The sequence below is a fragment of the Orbicella franksi genome, chromosome 10 (genome assembly GCF_964199315.1).
Source record: "Orbicella franksi chromosome 10, jaOrbFran1.1, whole genome shotgun sequence".
NCBI lineage: Eukaryota > Metazoa > Cnidaria > Anthozoa > Scleractinia > Merulinidae > Orbicella > Orbicella franksi.
In genome coordinates, this window is record NC_138154.1 from 2329215 (window position 1) to 2356779 (window position 27565).

Consider the following 27565-nt stretch of genomic DNA (forward strand, 5'->3'; position numbering starts at 1 on the left):
CATCTAATCCTGTAGCTTTTTTCACTTTCAAGTCTCTAAGTTGCTTCAGAATATACATTTCAGAAATCTGTTGCAGGATAAAACATTCACTAGTGAATTTTTTCTTGAGTAATCTCTGACATTCATTGGTGGTCCAGCTGGTTTTAGAAGTTGGGACACGGCACCAGTAAAAAACTCATTAAATCTCTGAGTGATGGTTGGTTGATCAATAACAGTTTCCCATCATCAGTTTTGATAGACTGTGGAGTTGTGGTTTTTTCCTAGTTACCTGGAAAAATATTCTTTGTTGTTTCCAAAAGGATTTTGGATTATCCATATTATCAGAAATTTCATTTATTTGATATCTGCACTTCTCAATTTTAATCCTCTTAGATACTTGATTTTGTAGCCACCTATACATACTCCAGTCAACTTCAGATCCAGATCTCCTTGCTTTCCTCAAAACAGAGTCACTTTCATTCATAAACTTTTTTGTTGCAACTGTTAACCACAGACTCTTCACTCCTCTGATAAACAGGTGCATGTTTATTGCACACTGACAACAATAGTTCCTTCCACTTCAGCCAGGCAGAATTTACATCTTCATTCAAAACATCATTCCACCAACTATTTTTCAGATCTTCACCAAAGACTTGTTGATCATAACTTGAAAAGTTTCGGCATTCAATCGTGTTTGGAGGTAGTTTGTTGGCATTAATTTTCGTCACCACCATAAGCATATCATGATCACTTAAAGTAGATGGAATTACTTTAGCCAAAGTGATATTTCTTGGAAAATTGGTAGCAAATAATCCAATAGAGTAGCACTATCCTTTGTGATTCTTGTTGTCTTGTCAGTCAATTGTGTTAAATTAAAACTAGAAAAAGTTCATTTCAAATCCGTTGTTGATTTACGGCACAAAGTATCCAGTAGGTCAAAATTAAAGTCTCCTGTAATAAACATTTCCTTGCTCTCGGCACTGGCACAGTCAAGGACCTCAATATGTTGGCTTGCTTTACCTTGCTTTACCTTCTCCACAACACCTGACTTCAGCATCTTGAGCCAAGAAGAAACATTTCTCTCACAGTAATACCAGAACGATGTTGAAAATATTTCATGCCAACTTGTTTAAGTCAAACTTTGTGACGGGATATTTTTTCCTCACTATTTAACAGCATGACTGATATATGATTCTGGGCTGGTGTGTGGAGAGGTAACAACAGTGCAATGTGCCCAAGTTTATTGAGGATTGGTAGCTCATTACTGTGATTTGTGGTAAGAAGTTCCCATAGGTCCTTTGTGTGATCAATTGGGTATTGAAGAGATCCGTGTAGACTATTGCCCTCTATAATAATCTATTTTGCCTCCACTACACATCCGGACACACTAGACAGTGATTAAATTGGGTGCGTTGGCCAGCCAAGCCATCGTCCCGTTTATTCCATCTCAGCATATAATACAAGCTATGAATAAAAAGACAATTGCTAAGTGCACCAAAGCCAGACACGAAAACCCTAAAACCAGCAAGTGGAGAAAATTGGGAACGTGTGCCCCCGACCAAGGCAGTGGTGCAACCCTCGGGGTTTTAGGGTATCTTGGTTAACATCAGTACTGTAGAATAATAAACCTAAGGCTTTATACAGCGATATAATAGCAATAAGAGAACTAAATAAACGTACAACAGTGGATTACAACTGATGATATTATTAAAAGAAAACCAAACTTAACCTAAACACGGCAAAGGCTGGCCATAGAATGTCACCTCGCCAACTGTCACCGATTACAAACTCAAATCCCACTATACACTGTGCACTTCAAACCTGTACCCAGCCCTCTGGTCCGTGCCGGCAAAATAGTAATTTATGCTAATTTAAGATCATCACAAATTACATATTTTGCCTCCACTACACATCCGGACACACTAGACAGTGATTAAATTGGGTGCGTTGGCCAGCCAAGCCAACATAGAGGTGAAAAGGAAGGGCTTGAGCTAGAGAGACAATGATTTTGACACTTCTAATCTACTTGCTAGAGAGTCTTTGACGTAAATGTTCTTGGCAGAGGTTGAAGCCCAACGGCTGTGACGTTGAAGATTCCTCTCAGGGACACCGGAGTTCGCAGCCAAAGTCGCCCCACCTGATCTGGCAGAGTGGGTACTAAATTTAGAAATATCTGGAACAATATCGTGAAAAGACTTCTTAAACGACTCTCTATAAGTCGAATAACATATAGGCTTATTGACTGACACAAGACGCTTGCGATTGCTAGACGATGATATAGGCCTGAAAAGGTACTCCTCAGAATCAAAAGAAAGGTTAGAACTTGACATATATAGCTTAAGAAGGGCCACAGGACAAATACTAGAACCAGCTGACTCAGCAATAACCACGGACTGACCCTCCCTTAATTGGTCGGCTTTACTTTTTTTGATAAAAATAGAAAGAAAACCATCATTAAACTTAACATCTTTGCTTCGAATAAGTGACAACTCGGAAAAACGAAAAAAGCCGGAAAGAGCTAAAACAAACATAACTAAGTTATGCAACTGTAAGAGGTCATGCAAGTCAGTTTTTTCAGCTAATTTCCTGAGATGCTCCGTCTTAAGAGGTTCTTTTCTGTGGTTACCCGGTGAGGACGCAGAACGAACGGCACCTTGTTTCACAGCCACAACAGTGGGATGACTAGCAGGGGAACTCACGGCTGCCAGATCGTGCAGCCACTTGAAAGCATAGAAGGCGGAATTGATAGAAGAAACTGATCTGCTTGACTCCAGTAGATACTGTAGAAACAAGGCACAATGGAAGGGCTCTACCGGGAAGGGACTGGTACCCAGAACGGTAGTAGCAAATGATCTCCATCTGTTGAAAACCCTCCATCAACAAAGCAACCTCTCTTGTATCACATGTAGGGAAAGTCCAGAACTCTGTATCAAAAATATCTAGAGAAAAAACAAAAACCAAGTGATAATAAAGGAATACAAAGGACAAGGGGAAGCTCCCCAGGGATAAAGACAAATGGGGCCTAAACAACACAATGAGAGAATAAACAACAAATAAATACAGACAAGGAGCCTCAGAGAAAAAACAATGTTATATTTAAGTACGCTTATACAATGCAGAAACAAAACTGTAATAAGCACAATCTATTCACCCCTCAAGGGCACTGTATAGAAATCTTCAACGTTAACAGTCTCAAATCAAAGGCCCCTCAAGGGCACTGTATACAAATATCTCAGACCCCTCAAGGGTACGTCTCAAAGGGCCGCCTGCTTCAAGCAAGGCGCCTCAAAGCCAGAAAACAATGCGCTAACACTGTGGAACGCGAAATGCATTGCAAACTAGCGCAGGACCTTGCCTGGGTACAATACTAAAATTAATGCGCAAAGCTACCATTGAGAAATTTAGTGGACCGGATCCAAAAATGGAATTCTTGGCTTTGCCTCTGATGAACAGATGGGGAAGATCAGGGAGGACCACCCAATCATGAACGAAACTGCTCCAGTGCACACCGTTGAAACAAAGGATGGGCCAAAAATGCGCTGATCTCCAAAGGGGAACGATGAGAGTGCCAGACGCATTGCAGAGCTTCAAATGACTGACGACTTTGCATGTCAAACAGACAGGAGGACAAAGCCAGTTGTTGTCGTTGGACCAATCTTGGACGAAAGCGTTGACGCCAGACGAGCTGGGCTGATAATACCTAGAATTGAAAACCTGAAGCTTTGCATTGTAATGGCAGGCGAATCTATCACAAGTGTGCGGACCCCAGAGCTCGTCAAGAGCATAAAAAACAGAATCGTTGATTGCATAATCATCGTAATCAACTAACTTGCTAATATCGTCGGCACAAGTGTTGAGGTCCCTGGGAATCCATTGCATGTCAATGCTAATACTGCCGATAAGACATTGTCGGTGAACATCAAGAGCCAACTGTTGCAAAGCTGGAACTTTGGATCCGATGTTAACGATGCGAACAACATTGTGGTTGTCTGTATACCAGACAACAGTCTGCACACCAAGAGAATCCTTGAACGCCTTCAAGGACAATGAAACAGCAAGAAGTTCGCGAAAAGTCGAACTTTGTGCATTCTCGTAATCGGACCAATTTTGGTGAAAAATTTTGTCCTCGAATTGTATGTAACTCCCGTAGGCTGAATTGGACACATCAGAGTAAACGATTTTGGAAGGCTTGTGCTTAATAGGCCACAAAGGAAGGCCGTTGATATCAGCGAGATTGTTTTTCCAAAAATTCAATTCGTGTAAACATTCAGGTGTCAAAGAAACAAGTGAATTCCAATCAGCAGTGGAGTTAATAACCAGAAAGGTGTTCCTGGTCATAAGCCTAGTGACATTCCTGACGCAGTTCCCAAGCGAGATGATTTTTCCACACATGCTTACAAGCTTGCGAACCTGGTGCAAGGAGCGCTCCAAACATAAGAGAGATGATGAATCGTTAATAAGAGAATCAATTCTCTTGTCCGTGGCTTTGATAACGCACTGGGAAGTGTTAATAACAGTCCCAAGCCAGGTAATCACTTGAGTAGGATCCCAAATGGATTTCTCTTCGTTAGGTAGGAAACCAGACTGTAATAGGTCGGAATGAACAGCCAAGCTAGAGATCTTCGCTTTGATAGAGTCAGCGGCCGCCCCTAAACCATCGTCTAGGAAGACAACTATAGACTTTCCTTCGGATCTTCATTTCTTGACTAACAGCTTGAGAAGCTTTGTAAATAAATAAGGAGCAGAACTGAGGCCAAATGGCAAAACTGAAAACTGAAAATATCTAGTATGACCGGACGAAAAGGTCCAAGAAAACGACAGATATTGCCTATGATCTGGAAAGATATCCATGTGATGGTAACCTGATTTTAAGTCAAAGGAGAACATGAAATTTCCGGGATTTAAAACTTCTCTGGCAACGGACAGGTCCTCGCATCGAAACTTAAACTTGAAAAGATATAGATTGACATGACGAGGATCCAAGATCAAGCGCTTTTTCCCTGACTTCTGAATAGACACAGATAATGGATTAATTATAGTAGGAGGTGTAAAAACTTTGGTGATACAATCCAAACTAATAAGCTCGTTAATAGCATTCTCAACAAAATCAGATTCCTGAATCGCTGAATTATTGTTCGGGGCAACAAAAGGTGGTGGTATTTGAAGAAGTGGCAACTTGTATCCAAACTCAATAGTGTCAATTATGAAACGAGGTGCGTCAATATCTTTCCAAAACTGAAGCGATTTACGCAATCTTCCTTTAACCGAAACAGGTGCATCATCACATGCAATTTCACAGTTCAGCGATGGATCCTCTAGAAGGGATAGCTCACAATATGGCAATGGCAAAGCCTCAGACTCATGGTCTAGAAAATAAATAATACACGACGGGAAAAAACATAGTTTAATAAATGTAAATTAACTCTGAAAGCACTAAGCACGACTCGTATGAAAGATCCAGCGAAAAATAAGACAAACGGAAAACAACACAAAAGAAAACTAGAACCAACTACACCTTGATCCTGGGTATTGCTGTCTAGTCACTTTGCCTGTTGGTTGGCAGAATTGGAAGAGGAAAGAACATTTGGGTAGGAAGCTCGCCAATGTCCAGGTTTTCCACAGGAAAAGCAAAGTCCGGCAGATCTGCCAACAGAAAGCTGCTGATTGACGCGAGTAAAGGAATTAGGAATTTGGCCGACAGTGAGCTGCGAATTTCTTGAGACAAGTATTCCAGATCGGCGCTGTAATCCCAGACCACGTGGAGCGAAGCGTTTCGAGGCTCTAGCCGCTCTTGCCTCAGCTCTATAGATTTTCTTCTCGTCTTCTTCGTCATCCGCCAAGTCGTGATGTTTCTATTCCAAAACGGTTTTCCAACCGTACGGCGACTTATCAGCCAACAAAATTAATTTTTGCCGATCTTTAAGCAAAGACATACCCCGATCCAACGCTTCCTTGGTCCTCAGAAGGTCCTTACGCTCAAGAGCGACGGCAGCGCCTTCGACAGCTTCCATGACTGATTTGTTGGCTTTAAATTGCTCCTCATTACTCTTCTTCTTGAACGAAGGTGGAGCATCCCGCTTTAGCCTCTTGATCTCAGACATCTGCTCCGCGGCATTCGAATCATTAGATCTCTTTAGATCAGAAATTAAAGTGGAAACTAAATCCTTAATCTGGCCAAGCAGATCACGATTGTTCTGGGCAATGATCTCTTTAACTTTAGCTTCATCCACTGTAAAAACCAAACTTAACCTAAACACGGCAAAGGCTGGCCATAGAATGTCTCACCTCGCCAACTGTCACCGATTACAAACTCAAATCCCACTATACACTGTGCACCTCAAACCCGTACCCAGCCCTCTGGTCCGTGCCAGCAAAATAGTAATTTATGCTAATTTAAGATCATCACAAATTACATTATTCAAAACTTGTGCCGTTACACTTGTTTATTCGTAAGAATCACTTGTACATCACATTAACTCATTTCCGTCACATCAAAAATGGGTGTGGCAAAAGGTCATAAGGTTAATCATTGATATCTCTGCAAATATTTACAGGAGAATAATCTACCATATCTCATTTAAAAGAGCATAAAAACTACTCTCTAGAAAAAAAAGCTTTCCTTCATGCAGCTAGTAGTAATTTTTAAACAATTTAAATAAATTAAACTTAGCAAAAAAAGGAAAAAAAATGTAAAATAATATTTAAAAAAATGTATTTCCACTCTGCTGGTCAAATTTGACGTAGAAATAAATAATAGTCTAAAAACGGTAATTTTTACAACATTTTTGTTCACATTCTCTCAAAAAATCAGGTCGATTGATGTATACCATAGTATTTACTAGCCCTTGGTGAGTTATTTACAATACATTTGGTGAGCATTCTTCAAATTCCAAAGCAGCCACACCTATTTCACTGACCACACCCTTTTCCGAAGGTTTAGAATTAGGTGTGTGCTTAAACACAATATCTCTGCTTTACTTTGGGCTAGAGACTTGAAATTTGCTATACTAGTTACTTGTTGTCAGAGCTATGCAATGACCTACTATTAAAGTGAAACTGTGTTTTGATTTTGAGTTGGACCTTCACTTTGTACGTGGAAAAAATAATGCAACATCATGGTAGATTTAAACTCAATAAGTCATGGTAGGTTGTTTAAAACCCTCTGAAAGTAGGTCATTGGATAGATCTATTCACAATAACCAAACTGTGAAAATTTCATTCAGATATCTTAAATAGTTTTTGGGTTATTGTGTTTACTGAGACTGGACACACCTAAAAATCGGAATGTGGGAAATGACAATTAAAATTTAATGTAAGCAAGTTCAGTCCTAGAAGGCTCCAGCTTCCTGCTGTGGTCCTTCAAGTGCTTCCAAATGGTCACTGTAACCTTTCTTATAGTTTCTAAGTTTCTTTCTTCGCTCTCTTGACTTATCTGAGCTCTTTCTGCGAGCATGGCATTGCCTATTGTAGTCCAGCTTTTCGCAAGCTTGTTTTCAGTGGAACCCTGGAGTAATGCCAAGCTCTTTGAGGACATGCATGATTGAAATGGCACCATCATTTTAGTAAGACACCGCAAGATAAGCAGCAAGCTCAACTGTTGGTAGGCCAGAATGAGTCTCTTTTGTTGCATGTTGCCAGATAAGTGCATTTATGGCCTCATTTCTGTTCTGAGTGCCAACATGGAGACAACGTCACAACAGATCTTCATCACCGAGGACTTCAAATACTGGATGGATTGCATTAGCAATAGCACTAGGCAAGGGATGTGCATGCTCATAATCAGATGTTCCCGTTGCCAAGTCCCTCTGAAACCCACGCCATGAATTTTCTCTAGGGGGGCACAAGTCATGGTCCAGGTTGTCATCTGTTGATTGTGTGTGGCACCATATGGCCATGACAGCATCCTGCATTGACTGGATATCATGTGTGTTGTTACGTATGGCCCTCCCATGATAGACCTGGAGTTGATCTATTTTGCTTTTTGTAAGCCTTCCTGTGCCACCAATTGGTTTACCATCTTTGAGTCGTGTTTGACCCATTCATTTTTTCAATGAGCGAAGGCGTGAACCAGACATTTCTGGACATGCCCAACACATTCCAGCTTCGAGATCTGTTTTTCACCATAGACAGCTTCCTCGACAATGAGCTTATGGGCCTTGCTGTCACCGTCTCCTAGGAATTCAGCGTAACGCATTGTGTACTGTTCAACTGAGTGCTGAAATATGGCTAGCAACCCAGAGGCATACATTGAGCCAGACGATCCAAGGTGGTTAGCCTGGCAAAGATGTTGGTGGCCTTCCCACCAATCTTCAAATTGCGGTGTTCCTTCTTTGTTTCTCCACACTGTGCACTCTTTGCACTCTTTAGACATAACTTCAATGTCAATTGCCTTACCAGACACTGTGGACATGGCTGTTACTATTCCATACATGGATGAGTACCCCCTACGACTCCAAGTTTCATCTTCTGAAATGCCTATGTCAAAAACTCCCTCTTCCTCTGGCTCATAAAATTTCTTGACATCTTCAGCAGCAGCCCTCATACTTTGCTGGCAAACGGTCTGAGCGGCTTTCCTCACAGCATCAACATTATCCCTGTAGGAATTTTCATTCATAGGGGGATTCATGTTCATAGTTCCAGCGAATTTTGACAAGTCCTTGGTGCGCAACACCAATGCTTCTGGATGCAAGAACTATTCTGCGGTTGACTTCAAATGCCTGAGAGGTTCCAACTCTCAAAGAAGAATAAAACTTCTCCAAGAATTTACATTTTTTTCCTGTGCAATTGAGAATCATCAGGGTTTCAAATCCCATCTTTCCATCACCATCTTCCTCAAACTCCACTTGGTTCTTCTTGCACAATGGGCAAAGCAGTAATCAAAAGATTGGGCCAAGAACTGACATGTCCACGAAGCGAAAACCTTGTACTGCAGCCAAATCATCATCGCTTGAAGAATTTTCAATGGTTTCAGTTTTCTTGCTAGAATGTTCGTGCAGTTTTCCTGACGAAGCATGCAAGGATTTGTTTTCCAATGAGTGCGAGGAGTCTGTTTTGTCCGAGTCAGATTTGTCACTCTTCTCGATTGTTTCCTGCTCTACCAAAGCTTCCTTTAACTCCAAATTCTTTTGCCTTGTGTACTTTTTTCCAGTAAACTTTCTTTTTTTAGGTCTACCACTCCTAAATTTCTTTTTCGGGGGCATTTCTTTTCGATAACTTTGCAAATGAATCGTAAACAATGCAAGCACGTTTTTCTCTGTTTGCTACTTCGTGTAGTCACATGAAATGTCCTCAATGATAGGCTAGACTGCTTCCCAGGCCCCAGGATGCACTCTGGCTGCTCATATGCGACATTTGACTGGTTATAGTGGTTTTTTCTACACTTTTCCTTCGAAGAAAGACGTGTAAACAATCTCGTTTCCATGGAAACGAGTGAGATGGCCTTAGAAAATACTCAAAAACAGGCAAAAAGGGAAGTAATCAATGTAAAAAACATTCTTTCCCTTAAAGTATATAGTGGGGACTTAACCTAAAATTTGCACCTTTTTGCAATGATTTGTAACTTCTAAGGGTTTCACTCAAACCATACAAAACCATATATCAATGGAAAGCTTATGAACCACAGATTTTAGAAATAAGCAACATTTTTGCATTGCGGTTATGTGTAACCTGATATGGGTCAAATATTGTGACCCCATACTGTGTATGACCTGAGTGTACTTGAGAAAAGATATCTTGCCACAGATTATCTAAAATTTTGAGTTTTTTAACTTAATAGACAGTTTAGAAGCTATTTTGTGGGATGAGCATAGAACTTTGTTATCAAATAAATACTTTGGCTACAGTGCCAACTTAAAGTGGACCCAATTTTTTGGGGTCAATTTTGGAGCCATTTTTCCTTGTAACTTTTTCCAAATCAAACATACAGAAAAGTTCTATGCTCATCCAAGAAAAGACTTTGAAAGCAATAAACACTGAAAATTTCAAGTTTATTGGTCAAATCCTTCATGAAATATTTTTTTCTCAAAGTGGGAAAAAGCATATTCTGAGAAAAACTGATAGAAAGTTGGAACACTCAATTTAAGGTTGTTCATAGCACTCATGATGCATTTCAGTCATGAATTTGAATGAAATTGTCCATTTCAATCAATTAGAAGCTGCCTGCTTCATATGTGATGCCCTCAGCCTCCCTGAGGGCCTCTTCTCTGCGTGTACGCAGTAGCTGCATCCCTTGGCGGCGTTTCTTCTCTTTTGCAGAAGCCTGCAGGTCTGATTTTTTGAGCCGCCTCTTGTCCTTTTTCTCTGATGCCTTTTTTGTAAATGTTCCAGCTGGAATGGAGAGTCTGTTCATTACACTCACTCTGCTTGCAGCTCCACTGTGAAAGTGGCAAACAGCAGAAGCTACTGCGCAACGGATCACCTTAACACCCTGGGTTTTTATGTTTTGGGCAACGAACCCAAACCATTGAGTTGATACACTCATTGCGGTTTTGTGTAGCACCACGCACACATCTTTCAAGGAGCTTTGTTTCGCTCAATGTCATGAAGGTAGGGCGCAACAAATCAAAGAATACCTCTGGCAAACAGTCCTCTGCGTCATAGGTTGAGGTTCCTGTTGCAGAGTCTTGTGGCCATCTACACCATGAAGACTCACCAACAGGACAGAAGCGGTGTTGTTTGGCAGGGTCTGGAGAATGAACACTGTGGTGAAGGATAGCAATGATGTTTTTCTTCATGGTGTAAACAGCAACATTAACCTCTCTCTCAGTTGGGTTTGCCTTTGACAAAGTATTTTGCCTGATGGCCAGTCCATAATACTTTTGAAGGCGTTTAATACGACCTTCTGTTAGGCAGCCCTTCCCACCAACAGGTTTTCCATCAGCCAGTTTACCTTTGGTGGTAGCTTTTAAGTTCATCAGATGCTTCCCCATACGCTTTTGTACAGGTCCAACACAGTCAAGTTTTTCAACTTTGCATCCATCATACATGTTTTCAACAGCATTGAAGGCCTTACTGTCGCCATCAGAAACCATCCACCTGTACCTTAGGTTGTGTTGCTGTATGGATCTGCTCCACAAAACTGTCGCACCTTCGGCTTCCATTGCAGGTGAGCTACCATTAAAATTAACATCACATTGATTTAAAGCGAGGTGCTCAGTTTGCCATTCCTCAAATTCCTCATCACTCTGACACTGACTCTTCTTCAGGGAACATTTTCGGCATTCCTTGGAAGGGACATGGTAGTCAAGTACCTCTCCAGTGTCCACTGCTATAGCAAAGACTACACCGGTTAAGGATGTAAATCCTCTTTTGGCCCATGTGCCATCAAAGGACGCTACTGCATCCAAAACATCATCACTGTTCCAACTCTCCATTTTCTTTTAAAATGTGGGCACGCACCCTTTGCCCCACGGACCTCATTTCATCATCAGCTTCAGCCTCCAAAGCTTCCAGAATGGTGTCGACTTGTTTGTAGTAGGCAGGCTCAGATAAACATGGCATGTTCATAATACTGCAAAAGGACACAAGTCCTTCGTAGCTACCTCCTATTTCGAGGGAATGATAAACGGCACGCCGATTTACATCGAAGGACTGCCCTCTCTTGGTTATAGTGGACGACGTTTTAAGTGGTGGAGCATCAAGGCATACGCTGCACTCCACCAAGAGATCAGCCATTAATCCATTTCTCCCAGATGGGTTTTCTGTTACAGTTAAAGAGCCTACAAGATGACATGGGCATTGACTACAGTTAAAACAAAATCACTTGTTCATGAACATTTGAATTTGTTTACTAAGCACATAATGCAAAAAGATGATTGACCTTTTTAAAGTGATCTTAGTTAGTACTGAAATATATAATTATCAGTGACAAATCTGTTCAAGAAGATCAACCCAATCTAGCTAAAATAACTGAAAACAGTTTTGACTGCAATATATTCTACGTCTTTTTAACAGTAATAAGCACGGAATCACTTGCCAGAGGTAGTACTCTTTACATGTATGTTATAATTTCTCACCTTCCTTGCAAACATGAGCTTCTGACAGTGTCGAAGACAACTTCATCAAGTCTATGAGCCTATATCCCTCTCCCAGGCAAGCCGTTTCATTGTCAAAACATTCTGGAAAACTATCAGAATAATCTTCTGGCGTCATTTTCAGTCGGGAAGCACTCAGCGATTGATCATTTTCAGAATCCGATGAAGGTTGTTGACATGATACACCAGCCACTAGTTCGGGAACTCCACTATCATCTGGTGGCGTTTTCCTCGCTTTTTTCGTGTGCCTCTGGACGCCAGTGAGAGGGTTTCCTTTCCATTTCTTTCTGTAAACATTTTTCTTCTTTCTTCCGGGCATTTTGGACCCAAAACTCGCTATAAGAAAGCTACCTCTTGTTCTCTCAATCTCCACTGTTGTGATAACACGTTCGGTTCGACGAATTTCGATCCCATGAGGTCTTCGAAAGTCTTAAACGTCATGTAATAGGTCATATAGTTTCCTCACAACAGTGGAGGAGGATTTATGGGAATTGGATGGACTGCAGGGAAAGAAATCAATGTAAAACCAAAAAATGCTACTTTGCGTTGCCATGGTAACCGAAACTGTTTTTTCACTGTACTAAATAAAACGCTTCGCTAGCAATGAAACAGCACAATATTAACTCTAAAACACTCAGCATAGCATTCTTCTATGCCAGAAGTGTAAGATTTTGGAAAAACAAAAACATAGACATTTTGGTCAAATTTTAGGTTAAGTCCCACCTTAGATGCCAAAGATGTATGTTTCCAAGAATACAAAATTTTTTTCGATTTTTGGCCTATCAAGCCACCTTAATTTATCAGCAAACACATCTTGAAAGCAGAGCCAAAAACCATTGAAACCAAAATTTATTAGGATGTTTTTTTAGGTAATTAAAAATCTCACATTTCCGTTGCCATGGCGACAGCCAGTGGAATATTAACTCAGATCAAGTTATGCATCCTTTTGAAAAGTGTGTTTACTCAATGAAACAAGCTTTTTTCCAAAGTTCCTGAGCTTTACAATCCCAAAAACGATTCAAGACACATAATTCAAGAATTATTCGAGATTGCAAATGGAAAATGGCAGTCCGAAGGCAATTTAGTTGCATTTGAACAACATGCGTGGATTTGCGTAGCACATGGCGTAGGTCATGCAAGCTCACTTACCTAGAATTTTCACTGCTAATTTCTTGTTAACTGTAAAATTACATTCATATTTACTTCAAATACCTTAAGGAATATTGTCCACTTCCAAAAATACCTTCAGGACATTGAAATCATGGACATCACTCGCTCAACAAAAGGTGGCGATTTTGACTTGAAATTGTGTGATTACGCAATGTCGTCATGTACGCCATATTGAAGCGTCCCACATGAAACTAGCCATGTGCTTAGGTAATTATCTCTAGTTTTATGTACCCAAATTTCAAGGGAAAGAAAAATAATCCGATTTTTTAGAATTGTTTAAGTCATCAATCCTGAAGCATTGAAATTTATAGAGCATGACAGGAACGTTTAAAGGATCTCGCTCGATCGAAAAACATCGAAGCAAAAAAAGTACTGAAAACGGGATATTACAAAATGCACATGATCAAACTGGTTTAAGCAAGAATATGTACAAACAAAATGCAGTGTCCAATGTCACTGATTAACTTTGTTATTATGCAGGGTGAACGATTTCTACACCCACTCTCTCTTCACTTCCACCTTGCTGATCACAAGCATTTACCTGTTTATGTTTATAATCAGGCCATCTGATAGGACGTGAAAAAAGAAACGTGAGGGAATTTTTGGGCACATTCAGCAGGAAAATGCATTGATTTTATTGAAAACACACTGGATTATGTAGAAATTTAAACAATTTATAAAATTGAAAATTGGGTTCTTTCCAGGGTATTTACATGTATATGGTATATTATGTAATTATGGAATGAATTGTGTGTAATTAGAATAATACAGCCACTTTCTCTTCACAATTTACCTGACCAAGAACAAGATATCACTTTGAACAGATAAGAGGCCACTGTCAGTGTGGAAAGCAGTATGTTCTGGGCCTAAGATGTGGCAAAGCTATTTTAACAAAGCTCTTGAAAAAAACAAACAGCTGTGAAAGAATATGATTCTGCAGTGCAGGGTCAAGTAAAACTTTGTGAAAGCTTGGTCTTTAAGGGTCCAAACAGAAAAGAAAGTATTGGGGTAACCTGAAACTCCCATCAGGCCTTGTACTTGGATATTGTACTTGTGGTTTCTCTTAAGCCTGCTGTGGTAGGAGAGTGGCACTTACTGTCGTCTCCCAGAAATTTGGTTTTTACTTAACCAAATATTAGAAAGTTACCAAACGGAGAATTGTACCATTGACCATGATGATACACTGTAGGAGCATTCCACATTTCGTTTTCTCTCTAAAATATTTGTGAATCAGAGATGGGAGCCTGTCCTTATTAAAGTATTTAGTTTTATTAAAAACATTGACACTGTCTGCAAAAACTCCAGAGCATATCAGTTCAAATACACATGATTTTCATGGCAGATACAGTCCTAAAAATGCACTTTTTCCCAGAACATATTTCCCTTATTGAGAGGTGTACATGCTTAATGAAGTGGTGTAAGAGACTGTGAAGCTAGAGGCAGGACTGGACAACTGGAACGCGTTTTTTTGTACCATAATTTTTGCATACTCATTGCCTATTATTTTCTCAGTAGAAGGAGACACTTCAATTACATCATTGCAGGCAGATTGCCAGGTAAAATGTAACCAAAATCAAATTGTAACTTTCTTACTTCTGCATAAAACAGACAAACATGGACTTTAACAGTTGTTCTATTGGGGAGGTGACTTACAATTCACTGAACATTGAAGCAAGAAGGTAGAGTAGTCTTTCTAGTTTGTCTTAGCTTGACTGAGGTGAAATCTGTTGTTGTTTTGCTATTTGCAAAACAACTGATAGGATTGGAATTCTTTCAGTGCTTTTTCAAAAATTTGAATGGAATAAAGACTCGTTTCAAAACAATATCCATTCTTGAATTATTGTATGTGGTTTGTCAGATACAAACAATCTGTGACCATCCCATCATGTAGTTTCAACTTAAACTATGATGTTGGCCATCAACAAGGAGAGATAATGAATGGCTGGGAGAGAACTTCAGAGTAATTGACACCAGGGCAGTTTGCATGGAAGTAGTGGGCATAACCATCACAGCCCACCTGGTCCTCTCCATTGCCAACGATGGAGATTTAGGTTAATCTTGCAGAAATCAGCATTCTTTCTGCAAGATGTTAAAATGCACTGAAACCCTTAAAATATGGATTGCAGCTGCATTCTTCCAAACAGCAGCACAGCTTGCCACTCCACAGAAGTCTCTGAAGTTGTTTTGCTTCTTCTTTGGCCTTTGTGACATAAAAATCAAGGGTTACTTTTCTTTCTTCTTTTGTGTTTTTCTTTTTTGTGTGCCTCAAGGCAAATCTTGACCTTTATTATTTTAAGCACTGTTTATGTTCCAATAAACCTTTCATTGTCACAACAAGAGGAACTTGGTAGTCTACCATCCCGTATTCAAACTGCTGTCATTGAGCAATTGTAAATTGTGCACAGGATATCAAACATTCAGTATAAACTAGTATTATGTTCTTATCTCTTCTGTTAATGGGCTTGTAAATGAGCTTTACTGGCACAGTGTCCTTTTTAATTAAGGCCTCCTTACAGAGCTCAAGGGCGTGCTGGAATTACTTGTGAAAGCTGCTGCCTTTCAAAGTAAAAGTTTCCATGAACAAAGTGTCTTTAGCAGCCCTACCCAAATGTCCACACACATCAGGAAGAAAACCCTGCTCCGTCGTTAGTGTCTAGGACATTGGAGTCAAAACTGAACTCCTCCTCCTCTCCCTTTTCACTTGGGTTTTCTCCTAGAATCACTTCATCGTCTTGTGAATGATCGTTTTCAGAAATTGATGTTCTGAATCCCTCTTGTGGCACTCTGTGCTACATTTTCTAAAAGGACATTTCCTTGCCAGAGAAAATTGCTACAGTTGCAATCCATTAGTGTCAAGTCTAACAGAGGCATCAAATAAATTTTGTTTGGCATACTTAGAATCTCCAGTCCCACAAGAGATCGAGAAGATGTGACAGAAATATTGATCAATCAAGTAAAGAAAGAATGGATAAATTACCTTGAAATCCAAGCTTGAAATTTTCTCAAAAATACATGGTGAATTGATTTCTTTAAGCTTGCTGAACTGTTTCTGACTTTGAGGTCAAACTACCACTCATCTCTTGGAGAGAGAAGGGAAACTAACATGTGCAAACACACAATTCAATTTTAAGAAAGGCAGACTGGGAGTTGTGAATTCAAAAGCATAACTAAATCAACAAACTAAAGGTAAAGAAGGCTTTGATTTTGGAATTGCTCAGCCTGCCATGTTGTCTCATTAATCTGTGAGTGCCAAGTGCTCAGTCATCAGTTGTGACTTTGGGATAAGATTTAGTGTCATTAAGGTGTTTAAGTGTTTCATTTTCTACCCATTCTGTAGAAACAAGTGCAGATGCAAGGTTTTTGTCTGTAGCCAAGACACAAACCGTGGGGTTTACCTTAAGGTCACACAATCCTCTCCGTTCCTCAGAAGTAAAATTGCTTTTCCACTGAGGTGAATTCTGATTAAAGTTTTCCAGTAGCTCTTGACAGATTTTGTACAGGTTTTCATTGAGGTCATAATCCTCCCAAGGTGGATTCCAACCTGATTTAACGTACAGCTTGGGGTTGAAAGTCGGGTCATCAGGCTGATCTGCATATGTGATGTAGATGGACGCTGTGACAGAAATCCTGTACTTGACTGTCAAAAACATGAGCAGTAGGTGGTCTCAGCGAAGGTCTAAATTTGAGACCTAAGCCAAGAGTTCGTGACTGTGCTGGAGGAAGAATGATATGTGAAAGATTGTGAAATTCCAAGTTCTGTGGTAGCAGATCAAAAATGTTTCCTTGCCATTTTGTCAAGCCATTTGCAGTAACTGTCTCTTGCATCTTTTCCAGGCCGTTGCCACAGCCTTTCCTGTTTTTTGACTGCTGGGGATGGTGGGGACAAGAAACAGAAGGTGATAGACTATCTGAGAAAGTTACATGGAATGTCTTGGCTGTCTCCATCGACTTTGTCTCTCTTGTTTGGCCACTGCCACAGGTGAGGTATGGGCATCCTGGCTTGCCTCCCGTCAGCGTTGGTTCCAATTTTTACATTTGGCCTGATCTTTATCACAACCTTTGGATTTTTTTGCGGAGGCTGCTTTGTTTTGTCTGTCAAAGAAACTGAGCTGAGTTTGGAAACTGCTTTATGCACTGCATGATAAACCATATCACAAATTGACTGCTCATCTGGCTTAAATTCCATTTCCATTTTCTCAGTTCGTTTCGCATCTTTGGTGGCTTTCTAAATTTTCTCTGATACCCGTTTTGAGGTTTGTGTCATGGCACACTTGAAGTAGAAGTTGTCAGCAAAGCATTTTGCTGACTTCATGACTTCATCTGCTTGGACGTCATCTGTGTGGTGTGAAATAAGTCTCCATTTTAGATTTTTGGGAAACAAAATTAATAGCACAAGTGGCTCTTATTTTTGTTTTGCTAAGCAAGAAATGTTCCCTAAGTTTACTTGTAATACACTTAAAATCACCCACACTATACTTGGGAAGGAGAATCAAGTATATACTGCTTTCAAGGGGATTCTCAAGTCATAAGTGAGATTCTTATGTGTTGTCACCCATACAATGTAGTTTCCACATGTATAGCAGAATTCTGTGGCTGGGCTCACTCAAAAAAATGGCTTCAAAAATGAAATACAAATTAATAAAATTTGATTTGTTCCAGTAGTGCATCAAAATAATTGTTGATTCTATTCACTTGGGATGTTGCATTTGTGTCTGATGTCTTCTTTCGGGGCACTGAGCCCGATAGTGGCCAACTCCTCTACATAAGTGGCAAGGAACTGAAAGAGACAACAGTAGGAATTGACATCTACACATGCATGGTGAATACAATTTTAACAAAGCACAACACAGGCTGAAGTGATTAACCAGACATGACTACTTACATTTTTTTGGTGGTAGCCGTTGACGAAGGTCATCTACCCTATTGTTAGCTCTCCCTCTTTCTCTCTCTGCATGTCTTCCATTTCTTCTCATTTCTTTCCGCCTGCACCTCTCCCCTCTCTCCGCCGCTCCACCTGTCTATATCTGCACTCCATTCTCCGCCTCTCCTACTGTCTCTGCCTCTCCTCTGCTCTACGCTTGTCTTCCTGTCTCTGCCTCTGTTCTTGCTGACATCTTTCTTGTTTTTCTGCTCTTCTGTCTCTCACTATCATTCATCCTGTTCCAGTTGTCTCCATATCCAGTCCCTCCACATTTCATATTCATGTTGTTCTTTAGGGCTCAGCAATACCCACCCATCACTTTGAACTTGGTGTAACAGACCCACTGCATCTATTTCAGTTGCTGTTGTCTCTTTGGTCGATACTTTAAGGGCTTTGTCGCACTTGTAATATCTGGATCTGCTGGTCTTTCCCTTTCTCACCTTCTGCCAGCAGTTGAATTCATCATATTCCTCCATTGTCCACACAGCATGAGAACATCCCCTTGGAACAGTCTTGTCGGTTCTCATTCTCTGTTCACAAAGAAATCGCTCCATAACTAGATCGAGCCCAATGCATACATTTTCATGACACTCTGAGTACATATTTGACAATGAAATTACCTGAAAAAAATAAAACAGATTACCATGAGTAAAAAAAGGTAAATTTGGTTTGTAATATATAGCAGAATTTCTGCTGCTATATTTTATAATTCTGGATGTCCAGTAGGATTGGGACAGTCAAGGGTGCACATACAGTTTTCTTCTTGTACCATGGCTCTAAATTTTCCCAAGAATTGAATTTTAGGGACAAGCAGAAATTATAAAATGCGAAAATTTAGTACCAGATCTTAAAGGTCCAAGGTTTGAGTCCTTGTTTGGTCCATCTTTCCACAAAAGCAACACAGTTCCAGGTATTTTGTCATTTGAGCTCAGGGAACGATGCAAGGCATTTCAATTTCACACTCCCTCCAGTCTGATTGTAGCAGGACCTTCTGGATGTGGCAAAACCCTGTTTACCACCAAACTTCTTTTGTACAATTTGGATCTTTTTACTGATGCTCCAAAAAACAATCATTGCTGTTACGGATCGTGGCAAAAGGGATACGAACCACTTCAACGTGATGGTGTAAAGTTTAACGAAGGCATACCTGACAGCGACTCGATACCGATTTTAGGCACCGTCAACACGGATCCAGATATTTTTGAATCCGCAGAGCATACTTTGCATGTACAGAATCGCTGCAGAATAAGATTCCTGATTTAGTTTTTTGTTATTTATTGCTGTTTTGTTGAGTATGCTTGGATTGATTTCCTGTAAATAGCGCCCACTCTCGCAGTCGAGAGATCAGTGGAAATCAAGTCTAAAAACAGAAATTAAATGTGCTTCCCGATCCTCAGTTGAATGTCCCAATCAGACCCGCCATCCTTGTTGATGTTAACTTGGAAAGGTTCGATTATAGCCACTGTTGACAAAAGAATGCCGCGTGCACTTGTAGCCCCCACTCTCAAAGTCGAGAGATCAGTGGAAATCACGTCTAAAAACAAATTAAATGGGGGCTTTTCATTTATTATTTCACGAGTGCCCCCTAAACACTAGTTTGTTATCTCTTGTGGTGTTACGAGCTGTGAGTGTTTCATAATAACAAGGCAACTTGTAGAATTCGTGTTTGATAGTCATGTTAATCTGCGTAGAACAAGTGCTTTCAGAACAAAATATTGGTGATTTTTTCGAGACTCCCTTGGATAGTAATAAGGTTACTTGTGCAACATATCCCTTGATACTCATGACTTATTTTCCTAAAGAGAGGCCACTAGGCTATAACATAGCTGAGAGCATTTTAGAATAAGAAGCCTATTTGTAGAACAAGTGCCGTGATAGTCTTGTTAATCCATGTACAAGCGCTTTGAGAACGAAACATTGCAGTTTGTTATCCCTTGTGGTGTTGAGTTAAGTGCATACATTTTGCTTTTGTGACCTTTCCCGAAAGTCGCTTGGATAGTAATAAGAAGGTTACTTGTGCAAGGTATCCTTGGATACTTACGATTACAAAATTTTACAATGAGTTGACAAAAAATCGTGAAGTTAGGAAAAAGACGCAAATTTTGTAAAATCTGCAAGCTGTTGCTTGCTGATGGATTAGCATAAAGTTGTAAATTTTGCAACAATGTGTGGAAAAATTGTTGAGGCAGCGAATTTTTGTAAATCTTATAGATTTTAATGAAAAATTGCAAATTTTGTTAAATTTGAAACTCAAACGAAAATCATAAAATTTGTAAAATTTGTAACTGCTTTCAATCCTGGACATGAGTGGTGGCTATATCACTAAGTGATTCGTGACAATCGGCGGTCAGTGCACTCTTGTGGCCACGTCCGAGCCATGTCAGTGTTTGAAACTGGTGTGTTTTATCAGTCTTTTGCCCCGCATATTTTGAACAGAGCGTACTTTGTACAGAGCAAGAATTCACTCATTGTTTATCCATTGAATTTATGTATATATTTATATACAATATAGAGAGTTAAAAAATTGTGAGGACGGACAACTTCTGATGTAAAGATGATTACAAAATTTTAATAAAAACGTTTAGGTCAGAGACCTTCAGTTATTACAACTTTTGAATGAAAACAAGCTTTAAATAAGATTAAGGTGCTAGTGATTATGTAATTACAAGTGACAACTAATGAATAAGGTACAAAGTCCAATGAATGAGCAAGAAGTGGTGCTAATTAACAAAGGACAAAAAACAAAATCAACAAAGCCAAGAATATTGAATGAATCGAAAACAAGCTACTATGAAAACAATTTGCAGAATATGAGAGATAAAAACTAAAAACTAGAAATCCAAACTGGCTAAAATGAATAGAATAACTGAAGAGTCAATGCGGCAAGCATTAGAAAAAGTTAAACCCACCCTTACCTATAACTGTAAACATCAACCATACCAAAATCCCAAAACGAGGCCTTTGCAGCCTGAAAGGGCAAATTAGCAACAAAATCTCTGGAGGGGCCCTTAAATAATATTAATCATAATAAGATCCCTTGGCAGGGCCTTTGAGTCTAATCAACACCTAAAAGGCTGACAAAGTCCAAGAAAAGGGCCTTTGAACAATTAATCAGTAATGTACAATATAGGAGAGGAAATTAATTATAACAAATTCTGTTTTTCGCATGAAATCCCTTTTATTTAAACCATGGGGTGCCAAAGAGAACAGCTGAGCATACCAGTAAGCCTCTTTTGTAATGAAAAGCCTATCAATCTCCTCAGAGTTGTTTGGGGTCTGTACCTGATCAATACATTGGAATGAAAATTCACCTAGAGTGTGTGGGGTTTTGTTAAAGTGTATTGCTACTTCACAAGTTGTTTTGTTTGTGAGCATAGCAGACTTGTGATTGCTTAACCTAATTCTAAAATCGGTTTTAGTAGATCCCACGTATTGCAAGTGACATTTCTTGCAAGAAGCCAAATTAATTACAGTTTTTGAGTCACAAGAAAGTCTGGAATGAATGGTGTATTTTTTGCCCTTCTGAAGACTAAGAATTAATTTGATTCAACAAAGAAATTGTAACAAAGGTCGCATCTATTCCTATCACATTTGAAGCAACCATTGTTGTCCCTCTTCGACGGTTTTAAAACGAGATGGTGCTAATAATTCTTTGGGAAAAGTTCTTTTAATTTGGGGTTGGATTGTAGAATGAACAAATGCTTTCTGATTATGTTGCCCATGTCAGGTAAGTATGGATTAAATGTAATCACAAATGGAAATAATTTCTTTGTTTCCTTTCCACTAGTCCTAAGTAAATCATTTCTAGGAATGGCAGAGGCTTTGGAGAATTGATCAAAAAGTAATTTACAGGGATAGCCCGGTTAACAAGGTACCCTCTGTACTCAGCTGTTCTCTCGGCAAGAAAAATTTCTTCAGAGCAATTTCTTTTTAATCTTGTGGCTACTCCAAAAGGAATAGCCTGGAAAACATGCTTAGGATGGGAGCTAGAAGGTGGAAGATATAAATGACTGTCTGTAGGTTTGGAATAGATGTCTGTCTTAATAAACCCGTCAATAAGATATAAAGTAAGACCCAGTACATGAAGTGCATGCTCAGAAAAACCTAGCTCAAATTTAATAGTAGGATACAGGGAATTAATGTAATCTGTAAATTGATGTAGGGCAGGAAGGCCTTGCTGCCAAAGATATAATAATATATAATATATATATAACTCAAATAATAACATAATATAAATATATAAATAATATATTGAATACATATATATGATATTTATTAGAAGACAGTCCAATCAACTGAAGATACGACTTGGCATTTTATTACTAACTAGTTTCGTACCACACAACCTGTGCGGCACTCATCAGATAAAATTGCCAAAAGTAAAGATTACAACGTTACACTGGTATATAGGGACATTGAAGGAATAGAAAAGTATAAAATTACAACGGTTATAACTGGAACAATGCAAGAATACTAAAAAAGTTTAAAATAACAACGATTTCTGTGAACAATAAATACTTAGAATATGCCTGACAACAGGAGTTTTCAAATCTAAAATAAACAGTTGCTATTACGTGACAGCTTTCAAATTTTTAAGTAGGAATTTGTGTGCGTGTCGACAAGAGGTTATTAGTTCATTTCGTTTATTCAGAGAAGTGAGGTCGGGTCTGCAGATTATGAAATACTTCTCATACAGGAACAAGTTGCAGCGATTCAAAGCTGGATTGTATGAGGCAGCTTGCTTCAGGATCTTCCAAGTGATTTGAAAATTTATTTTGGCGTCCTTTAACTGCCAAATATGTTTGCTGAGTTCAGTATTGAGTTTCTTACTCGGGTGATTAAAAGAAGCTTTGTGGTTGGTGAATCTAGTCTTGAAGGAGTTTTCAGTAAGTCCCATGTAGGTCTGATCAGGCCTGTTGTCCTCCGTCGCCACAGTTGCTTGGTGCACCACTGATTGCTTGAGACAATTGCCAGCTAAATATTTAGATATTTAGATTTAATATTTAGATAGATTTACGGAGTTGGACTAATTCAAACACGTTTATTCGCTACTCTGAACTTCATACTTCTTGCGAAGCATTCATCAGGCAACTGCCAGAAAAAACGGTTACAATCTTAGATATACACATTTAAAATAGGGAACAATGCCTTACAGCCTGACATGTCGAGATGTTATTGGGTGATGGAAGTGTAACTGTCTTGTATACACGATACAATTAAGCGATCACGTTACTTAACAGAAATTTCTTAGTGTCTGCAGGTCGATGTCAGTTCGTTTCTTTGATTTAGTGTTGCCATTTCTGGTTTACAAATGATGAAAACTTTTCCCATAAACAGAGATTACATTTTTTGTTGATGTTTGAATACGATTTCGCTTGTTTTACTTTCCTCCATTTGATTTTGTAATTTATTTTATGGTCCTTCAGATTCCATACGTGGTTACTTAGTTCAGTTACATTTCTGTACCGTTTGTTTCTGAAAGAGCATGTGTGGTTTCTCTACCGTTCTTTAAAAGTTGTGTCGCAAAGGCTGATGTATGTTTCTTTTGATTCCGGGTTAGTGACCTCTGCTTGATAAATGATGTTCCTCACATTGCAATTTCTGTCCAGGGGGCAAGAATTCTTGTTATGGCAATTGCAGACCTGTTTCGTTTCATTGGAGGATTTTAATTCATTGTTAAGTTCAGCCTTGTTGTGGTTGGATATTATGGTCTTGACATTGCTCATACAGCTATAGCTCAGTTTTTAGAGTGTTTCAATTAAAGATTTCATGGAGTGGATTCAACTTAAAAAAGTGCTGGTGATATATATAATATTTATATACATACACATCCATCCTAAACCTTCAGTGCTGCACTAATGAGGCCCAGAAGGCAAAATGGTGCTATATGTAGTTCTGTTGTTGTTTGGCATACGAGGCTCTGCTTTCATGTTCAAATTGAACCCTCCCTCCCTCTCTAGGGATGAGTCACTGCATACCAGCACACGTGGCTTTATTTCCATCCCAGACTTTTTGGCACCGCACTGTCTGCAGACCGACAGTTTAACAGAGAACAGACAACAAAGAGAGCACAAAGTCCAAATGTTCCATGACACAAAACCTTTATTTTTACACCATCAGCGACCCTAAGTTTACATCCATTTATCTTGACTGCATGTAACCTAAAAATATTTTATAGAATATTACAAATAGTCAAAGTCAAATGGCATCACAAAAATGATTTCATGTGGTTCATCCGCTCAATTGCCTCGTCTCTGGAATATCTAAGAAACAAATGACGTCCAGTCTCTAGGTCCGTGTACTTGCCCTGAATGCCCGGCAATTGTGTACCACTCGCCCCAGGCCCCACATCTCTTTTTCAGATCCTCAATCTCTATGGTGTCTCCCTCGTGTACCTCAATTTCCATCAGGTGGACTGGTCCCCCTCAACAGGGTCTTTCCTGCTTGCAACAGTAACAATTACTCATGGTGATTCTAGACCTAGAGTGGGTAAGTGAAAACAAAATATGAAAAATGTCCATTATGTTCGCGAGGTGGTCAATTGGTCGATGTACCTGCTTTGTGTTGCTTGCTCACTCACTTGTCCAAGATGTCTTCCAAATGATGGCGGCGACAATCAGAATGACCCATTTTTATATATACTTGGCTGTGAAGGGCAGCAATGGGCCACTTTGACATCGTGGATATGTCACCACTCGTGATGAAATTCGCTTCATAATGCAACGTCACTTTGACTTCACAGCCATGACGACATAATCGTCAGCGTCATAACTGTGACATTAATGACCCCACCCCCATTACATCATCATATCTTTGAGTCCCCACTCATTCAGGGGTGGTGGAAAAAAGAACGGGGTGGGTTTGTATTAAAGGTAGACTATGAGTAGTTCCTCTTTTGCTTAGTCTGTCGTGTGTGACGCGAAAGAACACCACGAGAAGAAATGGCCGTGTGAAATCCTGGGGGCGAGGAGCGCGTGAAAGGAGGGACTACCACCTAAGCCCAAGAGTTTGCACTTACACAGCTGAGTGATTTTTCGGTGTAGAATTTCTCATCTTGACGTCCTCTTATTATCGCCTGTTGTCAGTAACCCTGGGAGATATCCTGATTAAAATTGCTCTACTCTACTCTTCAAGTAGCCAGGCAAAGACATATGCTGTGAGAAGTATATCTTCGTTCAGTGTTCGTTCAGTAAAACTACCAAAGAAGTTTTAAAAAGAAGACGTCAAATGAGGCATCTTTTAAGGATTTTGCTGTCTGTAGGTGTAAATCTAAAAGTTATTGCGAAAATTTCAAATGCAGAGTTTAAACTGAGAATTTACATTATGTAGTTGACATAGGAGACCAACCAACTGCAGTGAAATGTTTACCGATAGCAGCAGAAAGTTTTAGGTGAATGTCCAGTTTCAAGCGAAAGTCCAGTCCAGTCTTTCACATGGACAGCAGAAAGGCCAAGCTCAGTGAATTTACATTCGCTGACTTTGATGATGCTGTTGAGCGGTGAAATCACTAACACGCTCACAGTCGGGTTGGAGGCAGAAAGCTTTGCCACACAAAACACTGGATAAATTTAAATCTTTCCAAAGACTGTTGGCAGATTTGCAAGAACACTACAGCTTGGGAAGCGTGATTCCAACGCTTTGATTTGCTCTGGTACCGCTTCAATTTGCTCCGGTTGCAAAACATTCCTGCAAGACGTCACACGCATCTTGAATGTTGACAAGATGTTGTCAACGCTCCTAACATAAGCCAATTATATTTTTGCATTGTGAGAACAGAGCATAATTCAAACTCTTGGGCTTAGGTGGTAGTCCCTCCTTTTGTGTGCTCCTCACTCCCAGGATTTCACGCAGTCATTTTTTGCTCGCAGTTTTCTTTCGCGTCACGCACAACAGACTAAGCGAAAGAGGGACTACTCGTAGTCTATATAAAAGGAGGCACCGAAGTAAGACCTGTTGAAATTCAAGTGAACACTCAAGATCTTCTCAAAGAACCAAATGTCTCAGGAAGAAAAGAAGGACAGGAAGGTGGAGGAAGAGAAGGACCCCGACAAGGAGGAGGAGGAGGAGAAAGAGGAGGACAATAACAAAGTGTTGGCGAGTGATCCGAGGACAAGCCAAAGGGTGCTGTGGGACCTGAGTTGTTTAGTGGAACCAGCTGAGGGTTTGCAGCACATGACCATCGACGGGCTGGACTATATTTTGATTCGAGAAGGCGTTGTATTGCATACCACGGAGAAAGAGCTTGGATATTGTGGCTACCCCGGTACCTGGTACTGAACGATGTGGCGATATATCTGACCCTGATACTGAATGATGTGGTGATATATCTGTGGCACGTGACAGAGACCATAGATGAGAATGCCCTCGGTTTGTTGCCAAGTTGTCTGGACCTAAAAACAGAAGGGTGAGCGGCAGTAGCACATGGCGAGTTGGGTAGGATCAAAGACGAATTCAAAATGGATGTCCTGGTGCTGATGATGACTTGCGACAGACCCAACAGGCGACAATTCTGGTGCGACTACCCGTTCATGGAGTCTTGAGTGCCTAAGAGTGCATTTGATCACATTGTACAGTCTCTCCGCTAAGTCGTTCGAGTGCACAGATGCTGAAGATGGAATCATCTGTATGTATGACTTTCACACTTAGAGCCACGTGGCGGCCCGCCTCCCGAAATCAACACCTGTATTTAAGGAGTCTGGTACTCGTGACAGCCCACTGGAACGCTTTGTGAAGGCCGAGTTTTTTGCCGACTGGCAGGCTATCAAGAAGAGGATAAGAGAGAAGAGAAAGAGGATGGGTACCTTCAAACCAGAGCATCCCGCAAGCCAAAGAGGGCCAAAGGAGAGGAGGCAACTCAAAAAGAACCCCACTTGAAGAAACTACGACATGGCACTCTATCCATGCCGAGTAGGTACCTGTATTATGGCAGGGGTGCTTTTGAATCATGTTGCTTATGAAAAGTGTTGTAAACTCATAAGCTATAAAAAGCAACAAACGCAATAAAAACTAACAAGAGACTCAAGAATGTTTTGTGTATGCGTTTTGCCATCTCGTCTCCTCTCCCCTTCCATCCTTCCATTTCCCATGAAGGTTCGGCATAGTGTCAACAAAGATAAATTTAAGGAGTCTTGACATAACATTAAAATACACATTTCATTTGTTTGTCTAAACGTACGGTTGCCTTTATGTACTTTTTATACATTTTCATATTGTTGTCTATAATGTTACACCATAGATGCTTGTCTCAGCTGACATTTGTGTTTTGCTCTTGCTGTTCATACAACTATCAGTAATATATACAAGCATGACACACTCAAAATGAATCTCTTTTAACGTTTCTTTGTTTGCGAGCAAAGACAAAACCATGAATATAATAAACACTACAACTAAACACGGTTAGACATGAGTACAGGGATAGATAATGCAAAGAGTGTTTTAAACCAAATAGTATAGGGTCAATTGA

The 27565-nt window shown here is 39.9% G+C and overlaps 1 long non-coding RNA gene and 2 pseudogenes across 3 annotated transcripts in view; 1 reads left to right on the top strand and 2 right to left on the bottom strand.

Annotated features, from left to right (window-relative positions):
* The window catches only part of LOC145501154 (uncharacterized), a 46296-nt gene that overhangs the window by 14267 nt on the left and 4464 nt on the right, over positions 1-27565 (top strand). The window contains exon 1 of one of the 2 annotated variants that reach the window (XR_014051197.1): positions 17096-17160. The exons of the other annotated variant lie outside the window; for it this stretch is intronic. This is a non-coding gene — a long non-coding RNA (uncharacterized LOC145501154). Of the gene's footprint in view, positions 1-17095; positions 17161-27565 lie in introns of those variants that run through there. 2 annotated transcript variants of the gene reach the window in all.
* On the bottom strand, positions 1287-9316 carry LOC145501004 (uncharacterized; annotated as a pseudogene). Its single transcript, XR_014051173.1, has 2 exons — positions 6393-9316; positions 1287-1335 (listed from the first exon to the last, which is right to left on the bottom strand). The product of XR_014051173.1 is annotated as an uncharacterized LOC145501004 (transcript).
* Positions 10078-13149, bottom strand: LOC145501169 (uncharacterized; annotated as a pseudogene).